The following is a 16,334-nucleotide window of genomic DNA, read 5'->3' as shown; positions in this document are numbered from 1 at the left end:
GCACAGAGTCGGACACGACTGAAGCGACAGTAGCAGCAGCAGCAGCAGAGGGATTCTGGTCGCCAGGTACATTTAGGCAGAGCATGAGAAAGTTAAAAGAGCTAGTTATTAATGAAATGTTTATACAGTGCTGCCTTATGGGAGCACATTTCCCCATAGGGTAATTCTGTGTCACTAAGGGGATGCTCTGACTGTTTGACATTCCTAAATGCTGTACTGTGTTCAGCTGAAAGTTTGATTAAAAAAATGGAAGACTGATGCTGATTGGACATGAGCAAAAGAGGGTATAGCGTAAAGTGGTGAATGAGAACTAATTTTATTGGAGATATTTTATCACAGCAGGCATTTGTAGCAGTAGTAAACTATGAATGAGGAGAAAAAAATCCCGTAGGAAAGTATATAAATTATTGGAACTGTGTGGAATGAAATGTAAGTAGTTGTACTTTGATAAGTTAACTCTTTCATACTACTTTTGATAACAGGACCTATTGGTAATGTCAGCTTTTATCGTATAGTAATTTAATGCAAAGACTTTTCAGTCTTTGTGACTTTAAAATTTTATTCAGAAGTTTAGTTCAGTTGCTCAGTCATGCCTGACTCTTTGCGACCCCATGAACCGCAGCACGCCAGGCCTTCCTGTCCATCACCAACTGCCAGAGTCTACCCAAACCTATGTTCATTGAGTCGGTGATGCCATCCAACCATCTCATCCTCTGTCATCCCCTTCTCCTGCCCTTAATCTTTGCCAGCATCATGGTCTTTTCCAATGAGTCGGGTGGCCAAAGTATTGGAGTTTCATCTTCAGCATCAGTCCTTCCAATCAACACCCAGGACTGATCTCCTTCAGGATGGACTGGTTGGATCTCCTTGCAGTCCAGGGGACTCTCAAGAGTCGTCTTCAACACTACAGTTCAAAAGCATCAATTCTTCGGCCTCAGCTTTCTTTATAGTCCAACTCTCACATCCATACATGACCACTGGAAAAGCCATAGCCTTGACTAGACGGACCTTTGTTGGCAAAGTAATGTCTCTGCTTTTGAATATGCTGTCTAGGTTGGTCATAACTTTCCTTCCAAGGAGTAAGCATCTTGATTTCATGGCTGCAGTGATTTTGGAGCCCCCAGAAATAAGGTCAGCCACTGTTTCCACTGTTTCCCCATCTATTTGCCACGAAATGATGGGACTGGATGCCATGATCTTCATTTTCTGAATGTTGAGCTTTAAGCCAACTTTTTCACTCTCCTCTTTTACTTTCATCAAGAAGCTCTTTAGTTCTTCTTCACTTTCTGCCGTAAGGGTGGTGTCATCTGCATATCTGAGGTTATTGATATTTCTCCCAGCAATCTTGATTCCAGCTTGTGCTTCCTTCAGCCCAGCGTTTCTCATGATGTACTCTGCATATAAGTTAAACAAGCAAGGTGACAATATACAGCCTTGATGTATTCCTTTTCCTATTTGGAACCAGTCTGTTGTTCCATGTCCAGTTCGAACTGTTGCTTCCTGACCTGCATACAGGTTTCTCAAGAGGCAGGTCAGGTGGTATGGTATGCCCATCTCTTTCAGAATTTTCCACACAGTCAAAGGCTTTGGCATAGTCAGTAAAGCAGAAATCGATGTTTTTCTGGAACTCTCTTGCTTTTTCGATGATCCAGTGGATGTTGGCAATTTGATCTCTGGTGCTTCTGCCTTTTCTAAAACAAGCTTGAACATCTAGAAGTTCATGGTTCATGTATTGCTGAAGCCTGGCTTGGAGAATTTTGAGCATTACTTTACTAGCGTGTGAGATGAGTGCAATTGTGCAGTAGTTTGAGCATTCTTTGGCGTTGCCTTTCTTAGGGATTGGAATGAAAACCGACCTTTTCCAGTCCTGTGGCCACTGCTGAGTTTTCCAAATTTGCTGGCATATTGAGTGCAGCACTTTCACAGCATCTTGCAGGATTTGATATAGCTCAAGTGGAATTCCATCACCTCCACTAGCTTTCATTTTGTTTTGTCTTCCTTTTTTGGCCCCTACATTTAAAATATTTATCTTTTGCTTAAAATAATTAAATCAAGCAATTAAAACTTGTTTTGCATACATATTGTTTGATTTTTTTTTTGACTATTCATTTCTGGCTTCTTTAGTAATAATTTGTTTTAACTGATAGTTTCATTAGTTTATATCTTTACAAAATATTCATAAAATAGTGAGAAAACTATTGCTTTAATGTCGTTCTTGATTGATAAACAAAGGCATTTACCAATAGTAAACTCCTCCAGAAAAAAGCTTGTGTAATCATCAAGCTTGTAGTAGATTTAAAATTCACTCTTCTCATTTAAAAAAAAATTTAATTTAATTTTAATTGGGGCACTCTTGTCATCATGTTTTTATTTTCAGTGTACCTAGCTCAGGCCGTGTTTTCATTCATAGATAAATTGAGAGAGAAAAGTGTCTGAATTGTGGACAGTCACTGTTTTTATTTCAAGCCTAACAGCAACCTTTCACTTATAATTTTCTTTTTCATATCATAGAATAGTTCATTCTTTATGCTGTGTTCTCCTGGAGGTGACTGTTGACGTGGATAGTCCAAAATTACTTATATTTTCATTCTTTTCTATTTATTTATGTTTCAATATTGGTGTTCCACCGTAGTCTGCTTCTGTAAGCTGTTACCTCAAAGAACATGAGTACTTTGTTCACTCATGTTCTTTGAGTACTTTGTTCCTAGCTTTGTGGACACTTTCTAAACTTTGGCAAAACTGCTTTCAAAAGAGTCGGTGTGAGTTTTAAATCTTCGGCATTTATCCTTCCTGAAGTAGAGGTGGTAGTTTTTATATTTTAAAAACTTTTAGCCACTTTTTTTTAACCAAAGATTATGATACATAGTTTAGAATAAGATTTACCAGGCTTCCCAAAGGGAAGCAAGCAATGCCTGCTCAAGTCAAAACTTCCTCTTAATATGACTTTCTGTAAGTTGGTTTCTAGAAAGATACTATAAGTAAAAACAGGATAATAATCATGATGGTTAGAGTGCTCAGAGCTTGATTTAAGCCTCGGCAATAGGGCCACATCCGCTGCTTGGTTTCTGCTCCAGTCCCAAGAAAGACAAAGACATGAATTCCTCTAACAGCATATTTTGCTTTTTTAACACTTGATCCCAAAGGTTAGCATCAGATCTAACCATATCTAGCCAGCTTTACAATGTTGATATTATGAACAAGGCATGCTATTCAGATATATATGTTTCAGTATTTATTTTCAAGAGGTCAGCATTTTGAATATTACTTGGAGTGGAAGAATCTTACATGCTTCATGTTCTAACCACTGGACCACCAGGGAATTCCCTGCCTGATTTTTGTTTTGTGTTTTTTTCTTGTGTATCTGAGTCATTCCATGTCTTAGTTATAGCCTAACTTAGTTTTAAAGTTTCTGTCATATTATTTCAAGTTCCTGCATACCTGTTTCTATTTCTGACTCTTCTCTCTCAATGGATTATTTCCTCATGCATGTAGATTTTGTCTTGTGATGCCATATTTGGTGTCTTTAACGTTGAATTCTGCGTGGTTTGGGTTGCAGATGTAATCCTGTTGGGTGTTGGTTCTATTGGCTTCTGCCGATCACTCCAGGGTGTCACTGACTAATTTTTATATTTGTTTCTTGGCATGAAGGCTGCTGAATTATTAGGATGGGCAAAGCAAGATGAAACTATACACACACACACACACACACACACATACACACATACACACACTCTCTCCCACACCCCTCCTTCTGTTACACAGGCTCATGATTTCTAATTTCCTGAGGAGACTTTTTCCTTAACCTTGAAGCACAGCTTATAGTATTTGTCTACGCCCTACTTAGTAGATTATTTATTCATTCTCCCACCCCTTGATGCCCCCTTCACTGAGGATGTAATCTTTGAGCAGCAAGGCCTTACGTAGGAGTTTTCCTTCAAATCTTCAGCTCACACGTGGTTCCTATCTCGGAGAGTTAAAACTCAAGTTCTCTAGTTTACCCAGATCCCCGCTTGCATTCTCCAAGATTAGTGGTGTTGGTTCTAGTGGATACTGTCTGACGTTTAGCTGCTTCTTTGTTTTTGATCCCTAGGGATTGCTTATGGTTTCTTATAAACCAGACTGTTCATTTAGAGGAAATTTGTTATATTTAATCTAGAATTTTTAGATGCTTCTAGGGAGGGTTTGTGGTTTTTCTGTCTAGTCTGCTTATTATTGGATTATCTTAAAATAGTATGCTATCCTGTTGAAGACAGTCTCTTGCTTTCTTTGAGAAGACTGACCCAGAGCAGTCTCAGAGGCAGGCATCGCCCAGGAGAACAGTTCGTAAGTACTGGTGAGGTTAGTGCAACTGCCTCCAGGGATGAAGCCAGAGTCAACAATAGTGTAAACTCCTCCAGTGGGAAATGGTCAGGACCAGAGAGAGCAAAACAGGGGTTAAGCCTCTTAGCAAGTTGTGAGTTGTCTTCTCTGTGTCATTCTCCAGGCCCTTATTACTTTGAAAAGATTTGTGGAGAATGGTTCATGAGCAGAAAATGGTCCTAGTGGGACACTGTGTCCTGCTGGTATTTCGGTAGGCATTGTGTGGTATCTGTGGATCAATTTGAGGAAGTATCTTTACCTTAACATTTTAGAGTCCTATATGTGAGCATGGACATTCCATCTGATGTTGTTCCACTTACTTATATTGCTTTAATCTCAACAGTTTTATAGTTTTCAGAGAGTGATTTTCACTTACTTGGCTATATTTATTCCTAAGTATTTTAGTATTACTTCTGATCTATTAGAACTGCAATTTCTTGTTTTCTCTCTGTTTTTATTGGTTGCACTGCATGCCTTGCAGGATCTTAGTTCCCTAGATTGAACCCGTGCCTCCTCTCTTGGGAGTGCAGAATTGTAACCACTGGACTGTCAGGGAATTCCCTAGACTTGCAGTTTCTTAATTTCAGTTTTTATTTTAATTGCAGGTATATAGGAATACAATTAATTTTCATATAGTGATTTGGGTCCTGCAACTTTGCTGAACTTCCTTATTATTTCTAATAGTTAAAAAAATAGATTTCTTAGGATTCTCTCTAGAAGATCATGTCATGTATAAAGAGAGAGAGATTTACTTCTTTCTTTTCTTACTGGATGCTTTTTATTTTATAGTCTTGCCTAATTTCCCTAGCTTTAACTTTCAGAATTATTGAAAAGTAGTGGTGAGAGCAGGTACTCTATTTTCCCCCTAAAATGAGGAACAAAACATTCAGTATTCCATAACTAAGTTTGATTTAGGCTCTGGGATTTTCATCAATTCCCGCTATTAGGTTGAGGAAGTGCCCTGCTAGTTTGTTGCGTTTTTATCATGACTGGGTGTCTACCGAGATGATAATGTGGTTTTTATCCTTTATTCCATTGATGTGGTATATTATATTAATTAATTAATTTTTGGATGTTTAGCCTTACCTTCCTGGGATAAATCACACTTGGCCATAATGTATATAGTCCTTTGTATATATTGTTGCAGTCAGTTTGCTGGTATTTTGTAGAGGATTTTTCATCCGTATTTGTAAGAGATACTAGTCTATACTTTTCATTTGATGTCTTTGTTTTGGTATCAGAGTTATTCTGTCTTCATGTTATACTATGGGACGTGTTTCCTCATCTTCTGTTGTTCTGGAAGTTTGTGAGTTGTCGTTAATTATTCTTTTAATGTTTGGTGGAACTCACCAGTGAAGCCATCTAGATCCAAGGTTTTCTCTGTGGGTAGTTTTTTTTTAACATTAAGAAAAGTTTATTTACTGGCCTCGGCAGTCTTAGTTGCAGCTCGAAGGATCGTCAGTCTTTGTTGTAGCATGTGGGATCCTTGGTTGTGGCTTGCAAACTCTTAGTTGTGGCGTGTGGGATTTAGTACTGTGACCAGGGATCAAATCTGGGCCCCATGTATTGGGAGGATGGTGTCTTAGCCACTAGACTACCAGGGAAGTCCCTGTGAGTAGTTTCTTGTTTACTAGTTCCTTCTCTTGATTTCCTGTTTCTTCTTGAGTTAGTTCTATAGTTTATTTCCTTCTAGGGAAGACATTTCATCCTAAGTTACCTAGTTTATTGTTAAATAATTGTTCATAGTATTTCCTTATTGTTTTTATTTCTGTAAGGCCAGTGGTAATGTCTCTTCCATTCCTGTGTTGTTTCTTTGCAGCCCCATGGATTGTAGCCCGCCAGGCTCCTCTGTCCATGGGGATTCTCCAGGCAAGAATATTGCACTGGGTTTGCCATACCCGCCTCCAGGGGATCTTCCCAACCCAGGGATTGAACCCAGGTCTCCTGAATTGCAGGTGGATTCTTTACCATCTGAGCCACCAGGGAAGCCCTTTGAAATTTTAGTTATTTGAGTTTTTTCATTTTTTTCTTGGTCAATTTAACTGAAGATTTTCTGTTTCATTGATCTTTCAAAGACCCAACTTTTGGTTTCATTGATTTCTCTCCTTTTAAACTCTCTGCTTCATTTATATTTACATTAGTTTTTGTTTCCTTCATTCTGCTTGCTCTGGATTTAGTTTGCTCTTTTAAAAAAGTTTCTTAAGATAGAAGACTAGGTTGTTTTGAGGTCTTTTTAATATAGGAGTTTCACCATACATCTTTCTCTTAGTGTTTAAGCTGCATCCCGTGTTTTGACATTTTGTATTTTCATTACTCCTGGTTGCCTTGTATTTTCTGGTTCCCCTGGTGATTTTTTCTTTGACTCACTTATTATTGAGGATTTTTGTTTGTTTGTTTGTTTGTTTTTGGTCTTGTTTAGTCTTACAAGACCTCCAAAAATCGGTTGGGTAAGATAAAATTCCCTTTCTTGGTTCTACTTGACTCAGTCTGCATGGTGGTACTGGAGACTAAGAACAAGCAGGACCAAGAAAGGTTGCATGGATTAGGATTTTTTTTTAATTCACATATTTATGAGTTTCCCAAATTTCTTTCTGTCATTGATTTCTAATTTCCTTCAGCTTTTGTCAGAGAATGTATTTTTTCTTTTTCTATCCTTTAAAAGTTTTTAATGTTTGTTTTATGGACTAGCATATGAACTATTCTGGAGAACGTTCCACGTGAATTTAAGATTATATTCTGCTGTTGCTGGGTGGAGTGTTCTGTAGTGTCTTTTAGGACTGGTTGGTTCATAAGGATATTTAAGTCATCTATCCTGGCTAATTGCCTGGTGGTTTAATACATTATTGAAAGTGGGGTTTAACATACTTTGGAAAGCCTTTAAAATTACTGAGTATTTTGTTTTGCTCAGTTTATAAAATTGGACAAGTAATTACATATAGATAGGCCCACAACCCTGTGCTTGAAAACGCTAAGGTAGAAAAGTAAGGTAGAAAATGACTAAAGAACTCTGAGTGTCTAGGCCTAGAGACTGTCACAAGGAATCTGTGCAATTTTCAGGAAGCAAGAAATTTTGACACTATTTATATTGTTCTAGACTTAGAGAAAGAAAAATAGATTTCCGTTTCTTTTTTCTGAAACCAGCCTAGTCACTTGGAAATCAAAATCTGGACAAAGATAGTAAGCAGAAAATAAAAAATGACTTACTATATATATTGTTAGAAAAATCCTAAGTAATAGGAACTAGAATAAAATTTATTTAAATAAAATGCTGCAGTCATGCAGAGTGTATTTGTGACATTTCAATATGGTTTCAATACTAGACACTATTAATTGAATATACTAATAGGTTAATGGAGGAAAACTGTATGATCACCTTGATAGAAGCCTTCAGTTCAGTTCAGTCGCTCAGTCATGTCCGACTCTTGGCAACCCCCTGAACCACAGCACGCCAGGCCTCCCTGTCCATCACCAACTCCCGGAGTCCACCCAAACCCATGTCCATTGAGTCAATGATGCCATCCAACCATCTCATCCTCTATTGTCCCCTTCTCCTTCTGCCCTCAATCTTTCCCAGCATCAGGGTCTTTTCAAATGAGTCAGCTCTCCGCATCAGGTGGCCAAAGTATTGGAGTTTCAGCTTCAACATCAGTCCCTCCAATGAACACCCAGGACTGATCTCCTTTAGGATGGACTGGTTGGAGCTCCTTGCAGTCCAAGGGACTCTCAAGACTCTTCTCCAACACCACAGTTCAAAAGCATCGATAGAAGCCTAAATGTCATTTAAAAGAAATTCACTGTCTTCCTCTTGTAAAATCCTTAGTAAGACAGGATCAGATAACTACTTCCATCCCAAAATAAAAATTAAGTCATACCTTATAGGAAGCATTTTCATAAAAGTCCAGATGAAGACGCATACATTTACTATCACCACTGATACTTAGTAGCATCCAAGAAGTACTTGGCGATGCAGTTAGGCACGAGTTATAAAATGGAGGACAGGAAAGGCAGAAATAATAAGGTAGTGCTGAGTTTCCAGTACAGTGGCAACCGATTAACTCTTCAGAAACAGTGAGGAAAGCCTCTTTGATAGTTAAAAAAATAAATACAAATAGCTATAGATTTCCTAAATATTAACAAGGTAGAAATACAACTTAAAAAAAATTTAACCTCATGGAAATAGTGCCGAAGATAAAACACTTTACGATATGAATTTAAAGTGAATTTGTATGACTTATATGAGGACTTCTTTTTTTATGGGGAAACAATATTGTAAATGCTACTTATTTCTAGATCTGTGTTTTTGTATTAAATCCTAAAAAATGTAATAATGTAATGGGGAAGGGGAATTGACAAAAAATATGCAAGAATAGCCTAGGAAATTTTGAGGAAAATCGAAGAGGTAACTGCACTGCTGCTGCTGCTGCTACTGCTAAGTCACTTCAGTCGTGTCCGACTCTGTGCGAGCCCATGGACAGCAGCCCACCAGGCTCCTCTGTCCACAGGATTCTCCAGGCAAGAATACTGGAGTGGGTTGCCACTTCCTTCTCCAAGATAAAGACTGCTGCTGCTGCTAAGTCGCTTCAGTCATGTCTGCACTAACAGATATTAAAAAATATTGGGGACTCCCTGGCAGTCCAAGAGTTAAGACTCCAAACTTCCTCTGTGGGGAGTGTGAATTCAGTCCTTGGTCAGGGAACTAAGATCCCGTATGCCATGTGGTGTAGCAAAAAAAAAAGTTGTAATACTTTATAAAGTGGAAATTATTAGGACCATTACATAAAATTTTGGAGCCAGAAGACACAGATTTACGGAATAAATTCATTCGATTTTAGGTAGAGGGCTGATGTGGGAGATTTTATTTGTTTGAGGACCTTATTAATATAATATTGATATAAAAGGCAGAAGTGGATTGTAGGGTTTTATGCCTAATGTGCTATGATTTGAGGTAGCCCCAGAGAAGTTAAGAAATAATAAGTAATGAGAACTATCTGACAGTTTTGGTGACCAAGACTTTTTAAATGGGAAGTCAGATCTTGCTTCAGTAGTTTGGTGAATAGTGGGAACAAATAATTATGAGAATTTAGAGATTGTTGTGTTTGTACTTCTCAAAATTCATGTTAGATAACTTAATTTACTTTTATGATAATTATGTATGTATGAATGTTTTCAGGTGAAAAGACTAGTAAACCTTCCCCTAAGAAACAGCAAAATATTGTTATATTTGTTTTAAACATGAAGTTAGGACTGTGAGGTTTTGTTTTTAAATGGGATTAAATGACTCTGAACTTCAACCTTTGACTGTATTTCTTATCTAGATTCCTAAATTGAACTTACCAATGTTTTGTTGCTTTGTCTGTGTATTGTAACATTGGATTTAAATGAGAAATACCTGATATTTATTGCATTAACACCAAAACCTAAAATCAGGGAAGGAGTCATTATGACTCACATGTTGGCCAGGCAGCCTGCTGTTTGAACTGTGCTTCCTGGTGAGTATTGTAGTCCTACCCTTAGGATTCGGTAATGAGATTGAGTGGGGTGCCCCTGTGAGCGCTCTGGGATGATTGACAGTAAGGTGGGGGGGAATCATCACTTAGCATGCCTACCCTTGGTATTATTTCCCTGCTGTCTGGGGAGGTACTGAGGACAAATAGGACTTCGTGATGTCTATGTAATTAGTGTATGTTGGTTCCAGCTGAACAAACTGGAGGGTAATGATCAGGTAAATGGAGATGGAATATATCAGTACAGGCTAAGGTGTAAAAGACGTTAGAGAAAACCTTTTAAAAATGTTATGGGTTGGTTAGAATGTTTTATATCTTTTCATATATATATATCTTTTAATAAACTTAGACCTGTTAGTATTTTTGTTTGAATATCTTTTGTCCTATGTAAACATAAAGAGTTGAAAGCAATTTAAGTGTCAAAACCTCAAGCATTTACCTTTTCTGTTTACTTCATTTACTTTTCAGGATATTTTGCAACCTTTCTTTCTTTGGAAGAGAGTTAAAGTTCTTAATAAAAAAAAATTTTTTTTTTTTTTTACAAAATTTTTTAATGGACTTATTTGCAACTTGTGTCATTATTAATCTTCAGATAGGAATCAGTGACCCGAGTCAGATTTGTAAACCTTTTTGGGGATGGTAACTGAGAAATCAGATGACCTTTTATCATATGTATGTGTGTAGTTGAGATGATGTATCTAATATTTTCTTCTGTTGTTTTACTAGTACAGAATATTTTAAGATAATGGCCATCATAGTCCATGTTTCCCAGTTGGTCTTAATTAGGTCAGAAACCTTCCCAGTCTTTTAGATTGCAATAGAAAATCTGTAGGATTCTTAATTCATTCTTGCAAAAAATGCTTATAGTTGTCATTGTTCAGGATGAAGTTTTCTTATCGGCAACGTAGAGTTCCATGGCAAAGCCTCTGATAGTGACTGTAATACTGCATTTAATGGGAAGGAAGGAATTGGTTTCATTAATATGATTATGGACCTTGGAGTTCTGGTAATTAGGTAATTAAAGGGTTTTTGAATGGCATACTCTAAAACTTGGTAATGCTCACTTTTCTTAAAACTTAGCTTTCAGTAACCTTTTTGGATTAAGAATACAGTGTATCTACATATGCATATTTAAAACACTAGAGTTTTCGGTGAAGAACAGATTATTCAGAAGGAATCGTTTAAGATGTTTAGACATTACTTTTCCCATCCTTTTTCTTTTATTGTCTTTGAAAAAAACATATTTTGCAGAGACATTGTACTATATCATTTTAAACTGTTTTGATTATCTTTGTCTTGACTAAATTACTTTCTCTACATATTTTTTTGGGAAAATGGAATAGGTTAGGATTCCTGGTAGGAATTTGTTCACATTAATATGGCTCATCAGGGACATTATATTTAATTGGAGATCCTGCAGAATAGTAGCAGGAGGCTGAAGAGAATTATTTAGCATTAGCAATGGCTCGTTTGGGAGTTATGCACTAATCAAGGAGCTTGAGTGTTAGCAGTGGGGATGATGGGAATTATGACGATTATGACATGTAAGCGTGTCTCTGTGCGAAGTGGACAGGCAATGAGTTAATCAAGAAGTATATTAAATGGCTCCCATGCTGATTCATTATTATCTACCATAGTGCCTGTCAGGTTATGTATTTAAAAAATACAATTATGGCTGAATTCAATATGTATAAATTCAACCACCATTTTTTGCTTCTCTGTAAAATAACCTCAAATTACCTAATACTACAAAAATAGAAAAATGTATCAACCCCACTGACTGTGTGATTTGTGTGTTAAAATACATATCTCATTTTGTTTTTAACACTTTAAAGTGAACCTTTAATTTCAGATTCATTTAAACTTTTGTTTGTTTTGCCTTTTCACGTGTTGTAAATACTCTTTGTCTTAGTTTCTACTGCATGAAGGGTTTAAATTCCAAAACAACTTTTACATATCTTTATTTTTCAGGATGAAAAAATAATTTCATTATTTCAAAAAGACATTAATATGTAACACATGAAGCTAATCATTAGACACAAGACAAATCAAAGCATCATTCTTTTCCACCGTCAGAATGCTGCAAAATCAGGGGGTGGGCATGGTGGTGGTAGGAATCGCCTTTGCCCTAGTGGGTGGCCTGTTTGTGGCAGGTAGACCCATTCTGTGCCCAGCATGGTTAGAGCCATCTGTTGTGAAACGACCGGTTAGAAATGCTAGAAATGTACATATTTTGGGGAAATGGAACTAATAAATTGAATTCCTTTTAGAAAATAAATTGAAATGCAGTATAAATTGATGAGCAGACTGGATTATATCAACAGGCAAATTTATAGAGTTCCTATACACGGTTCTTTCTTTCTTTTTTTTTATTGTAAGCACTGCCAAATTTAATAGAACTTTCTACCGAACTGTGACCTTCATGTATTAACTTAATTAAAGCAGTATTATGGGTACTACTCAAAGTGTTAACCTGTGGGTGGTAGTTATTGAAATCCATTATCTATGGAGCCAGTATTAGTGGTCAGCTATATCAGAAGTAAAATTTGCAACCAGGACCCTCCCTTGGGTGCTGGGAGCTCAGCAGGTTATATAGTCAAAACCTGTCAAAGCTGCTTAAAAGACTGATAGTTGAAGCCCTGTGGAGTTGGGGTAAACCAGTCATTCCAGTAAGGAGGGACTGTGACTATTGAGCAGCAAGGCAAAAATTATATTTGGACAGGAGCAAAAAAAAAAGGATTGATATCAGTATCTTTATGTATGAATTATTGTATTCATATGTTTGTATAATTGCTGTTTAACCTTAATAAAAGCATTACAATTCTTTGGAAAGTGACTTGTGACAGTTTTCCTTTCCAAAATTAAAAAGCGTTCCTAAGTCCTGAATTTTTGTTAGTAAGACCTTTATCCTTTCACTGATACTAAAAGTTTAGTTTAAAAACAAAGCACAGTGAAATACTGAGCTTACCTTTTGTTTTTGTATATCTGAAAGTTCCTGGTGACTTTAAACAGCATGGTCTGAAAAAGAATATTATGTGTTTCGTTGTAGGTTAGTACCTGATGTTATGAAAAAAAATACCTGATCGTAGATTTAGTTTTCTTTAAACATCTATTTACATAGGTTTAGAAGTTCTGTAGTCTTACTGAAAAAACATACAGAAAAAGATTTGAAAATATAGCTTACCTTTATAAATACAATATTTTTGATATTGCCACGTTTATGAGACTTTGACTTAACTCATTTCTGTTATAGTCTCATTAATTTAAGACTTCTTAGTAGATGGAGACATATGATCATTCTAAGAACTATTAATAAATGTAACTTATTGAATATCTGCAGTTTCCTAGAGAATCCGTGTTTATGTAAGGGAAGTGTTATTGTCATCATTTTAAGTTGAGAAAATTGGGGCTTCTGGATACAAACTAGGTTGTCAAAGATGGTTTAGCTAGGCCAAGCAGTGGAGCTGAAGTTCTAATTTTATGTCTCCAACTTGTACTATTTCCATTGTAGCATGTTGCTTCCCATGCTAAGTATATGGAGACGTCCCTTTTCTCCTCCAAAGAAAGTCAGGTTTCTTAGGGTTAGATGCTGTGCTAGGGGCTGTTGCAGGCCTGTTGTGGGCCAGATGCCATGCTGGTCACTAAAATTAGAATAGTGACTATGAGAAAACTGATTTTTGCTCTCATGGCACTTGAGTCTAGTGGTAGAGATAGATATAAAATCAGAAAACATGCAAACAAATAATTACAAATTGTCATAAGTGTTATGAAGGAAACAGACGAGTTGCTGAGAGAGAATAGTGGTGATCAGGGAAATTCTTTAAAAGGTAAGATGAGACCTGATAGATGAGAGTCAGCTCTTAACCAGGCAGTCAGCTAGGCAGATGGGGCAGCATGTGCAAAGGTCCTGAGCCAGCTAAGTAGATTGGTTCTTAATATGTAAATCATCATGACTCAGCCTGTGCAGGCGTTTCATTTACTTGCCAGCTCTTGATCTCAAGCAGTAGTAGCCAGTGGCTTGACCCTTCTTGGGACAGCTTCTTTTGCTATTTGCTGCTCCTCTTGCTTGACTGTCATAATGGCAGCTGCCAATTTGGAATAGCGAAGGGAGGAGTCCAGGAGGCATCTTCAGGAAGATATAAGGCTGTCTGAGTGACAATAGATTTATGTCTGATGTATCAATTTATCAGAGTCGAAGCCTAGCCTAAGGAAGAGAGGCTCCAATTCAGGTAAATCCTGTTATTGCCATCTTCGGTCATGCATCCATTCGATGTGTTGATGCAGAGCATTGTCAAGGTACTGGGAGTGGGATGTGGTCTCTCAGTGGAGGCTTGTGGGCTTGGGACAAAAGGCAGGAACCTTGTCTTTCTATGAGGGAGACAGTTCAGGTAAAACTAATACAGATAGTATTTTTAAATGTCTTATTTTATAAACATTTTAAAGTGTCTTCCAGGTCTTCCTGCAAATTAATCATATATTAGTTTACTTTCCAGGTCTATAATGTGTCCCCCAAATTGATACTAGATATTTTAGTGAAAAGGAGTTTATAATTAAATATAGTAGAATAACTTCAGTGAGCTATTCCAATTAAGTGTTATAGATCCCTAGGCTATGTTGATGAAACTCAGCAGGAATGCTCTGTGTAGGGGAAAAGAGTGCAAAACCACACAAACCTATTTGTGAAGGGTTTAATTTTTCCTCTTGATAAATGCTTTCACATATACTTTATTTTTTCTAAATACTTTTTTTAAACTGCAGTTTTAGGTTCACAGCAAAATTGAGAGGAAGTATAGAGTCTTCCTCTATACTCCTGCCTCCACACATACATGGCCTCCCCATTATCAACATCTAGCATCAGAACAGAGCATATATTGCAAATGATGAGCTTACATTGATGTATAATTTCCCAAAGTCCGTTGTTTACATTAGAGTTCATTCTTGGTGTTGTACATTCTGTTGTTCAGTTGCTCAGTCGTGTCCGATTCTTTGTGCCCCCATGGACTGTAGCACTCTAGGCTTCCCTGTCCTTCACCATCTCCCAGAGCTTGCTCACACTCATGTCCATTGAGTCAGTGATGCCATCCAGCCATCTCACCCTATGTCATCCCCTTCTCCTCCTGCTTTCAGTCTTTGCCAGCATCAGGGTCTTTACTAATGAGTCAGCTTTTTGTATCAGGTGGCTGAAGTATTGGAGCTTCAACATCAGTGCTTTCAGAGAGTATTCAGGATTGATTTCCTTTTGGATTGACTGGTTTGATCTCTTTGCTGTGCAAGGGATTCTCAAGTCTTCTCCAGCTCCGCAGTTCAAAAGCATCACTTCTTCAGCGCTCAGCCTTCTCTATGGTACAACTCTCACATCTGTATATGTGGAAAAAAAGTGATAAGTGCAAAGAAATAGAGGGAAACAGTAGAATGGGAAAGACTAGAGATCTCTTCAAGAAAATTAGAGATACCAAGGGAACATTTCACACAAAGATGGGAACAATAAAGGACAGAAATGGTGTGGACCTAACAGAAGCAGAAGATATTAAGAAGAGGTGGCAAGAATACACAGAAGAACTATACAAAAAAGATTTTCATGACCCAGAGAACCACGATGGTGTGATCACTCACCTAGAGTCAGACATCCTAGAATACGAAGTCAAGTGGGCCTCAGGAAGCATCACACGAACAAAGCTAGTGGAGGTAATGAAATACCAGTTGAGGTATTTCAAATCCTGAAAGATGATGCTGTGAAAGTGCTGTACTCAATATGTCAGCAAATTTGGAATACTCAGCAGTGGCCACAGGACTTGAAAAGCTCAGTTTTCATTCCAATTCCAAAGAAAGGCAATGCCAAAGAATGTTCAAACTACCACACAATTGTACTCATCTCACACGCTAGTAAAGTAATGCTCAGTATTCTCCAAGACAGGCTTCAGCAGTACATGAACCGTGCACTTTGAGATGTTCAAGCTGGTTTTAGAAAAGGCAAAGGAACCAGAGATTAAATTGCCAACATGCATTGGATCATTGAAAAAGCAGGAGAATTCCAGAAAATTTCTACTTCTGCTTTATTGATTATGCCAAATCCTTTGACTGTGTGGATCTGGATCACAACAAACTGTGGAAAATTCTGAGAGATGGGAATACCAGACCACCTGGCCTGCCTTCTGAGAAATCTGTATGCAGGTCAAGAAACAACAGTTAGAACTGGACATGGAACAACAGACTGGTTCCAAATAGGGAAAGGAGTACGTCAAGGGTGTATATTGTCACCTTGCTTATTTAACTTATATGCAGAGTATATCATGAGAAATGCTGGACTGGATGAAGCATAAGCTGGAATCAAGATTGCTGGGAGAAATCTCAATAACCTCAGATATGCAGATGACACCACCCTTATGGCAGAAAGTGAAGAAGAACTAAAGAGCCTCTTGATGAAAGTGAAAGAGGAGGGTGAAGAAGTTGGCTTACAACTCAACGTTCAGA

General features: G+C 37.5%; 1 protein-coding gene across 4 annotated transcripts in view; it reads left to right on the top strand.

Annotated features, from left to right (window-relative positions):
- PCCA (propionyl-CoA carboxylase subunit alpha) overlaps positions 1 to 16,334 on the top strand; it is a 360,537-nt gene that overhangs the window by 16,345 nt on the left and 327,858 nt on the right. The gene's annotated exons all lie outside the window — the stretch shown is intronic.

This window comes from Bos mutus, chromosome 12 (genome assembly GCF_027580195.1).
Source record: "Bos mutus isolate GX-2022 chromosome 12, NWIPB_WYAK_1.1, whole genome shotgun sequence".
Classification (NCBI taxonomy): domain Eukaryota; kingdom Metazoa; phylum Chordata; class Mammalia; order Artiodactyla; family Bovidae; genus Bos; species Bos mutus.
Note: the sequence above shows the minus strand (reverse complement) of the source record. Positions and strands in the feature narration are given on the sequence as shown.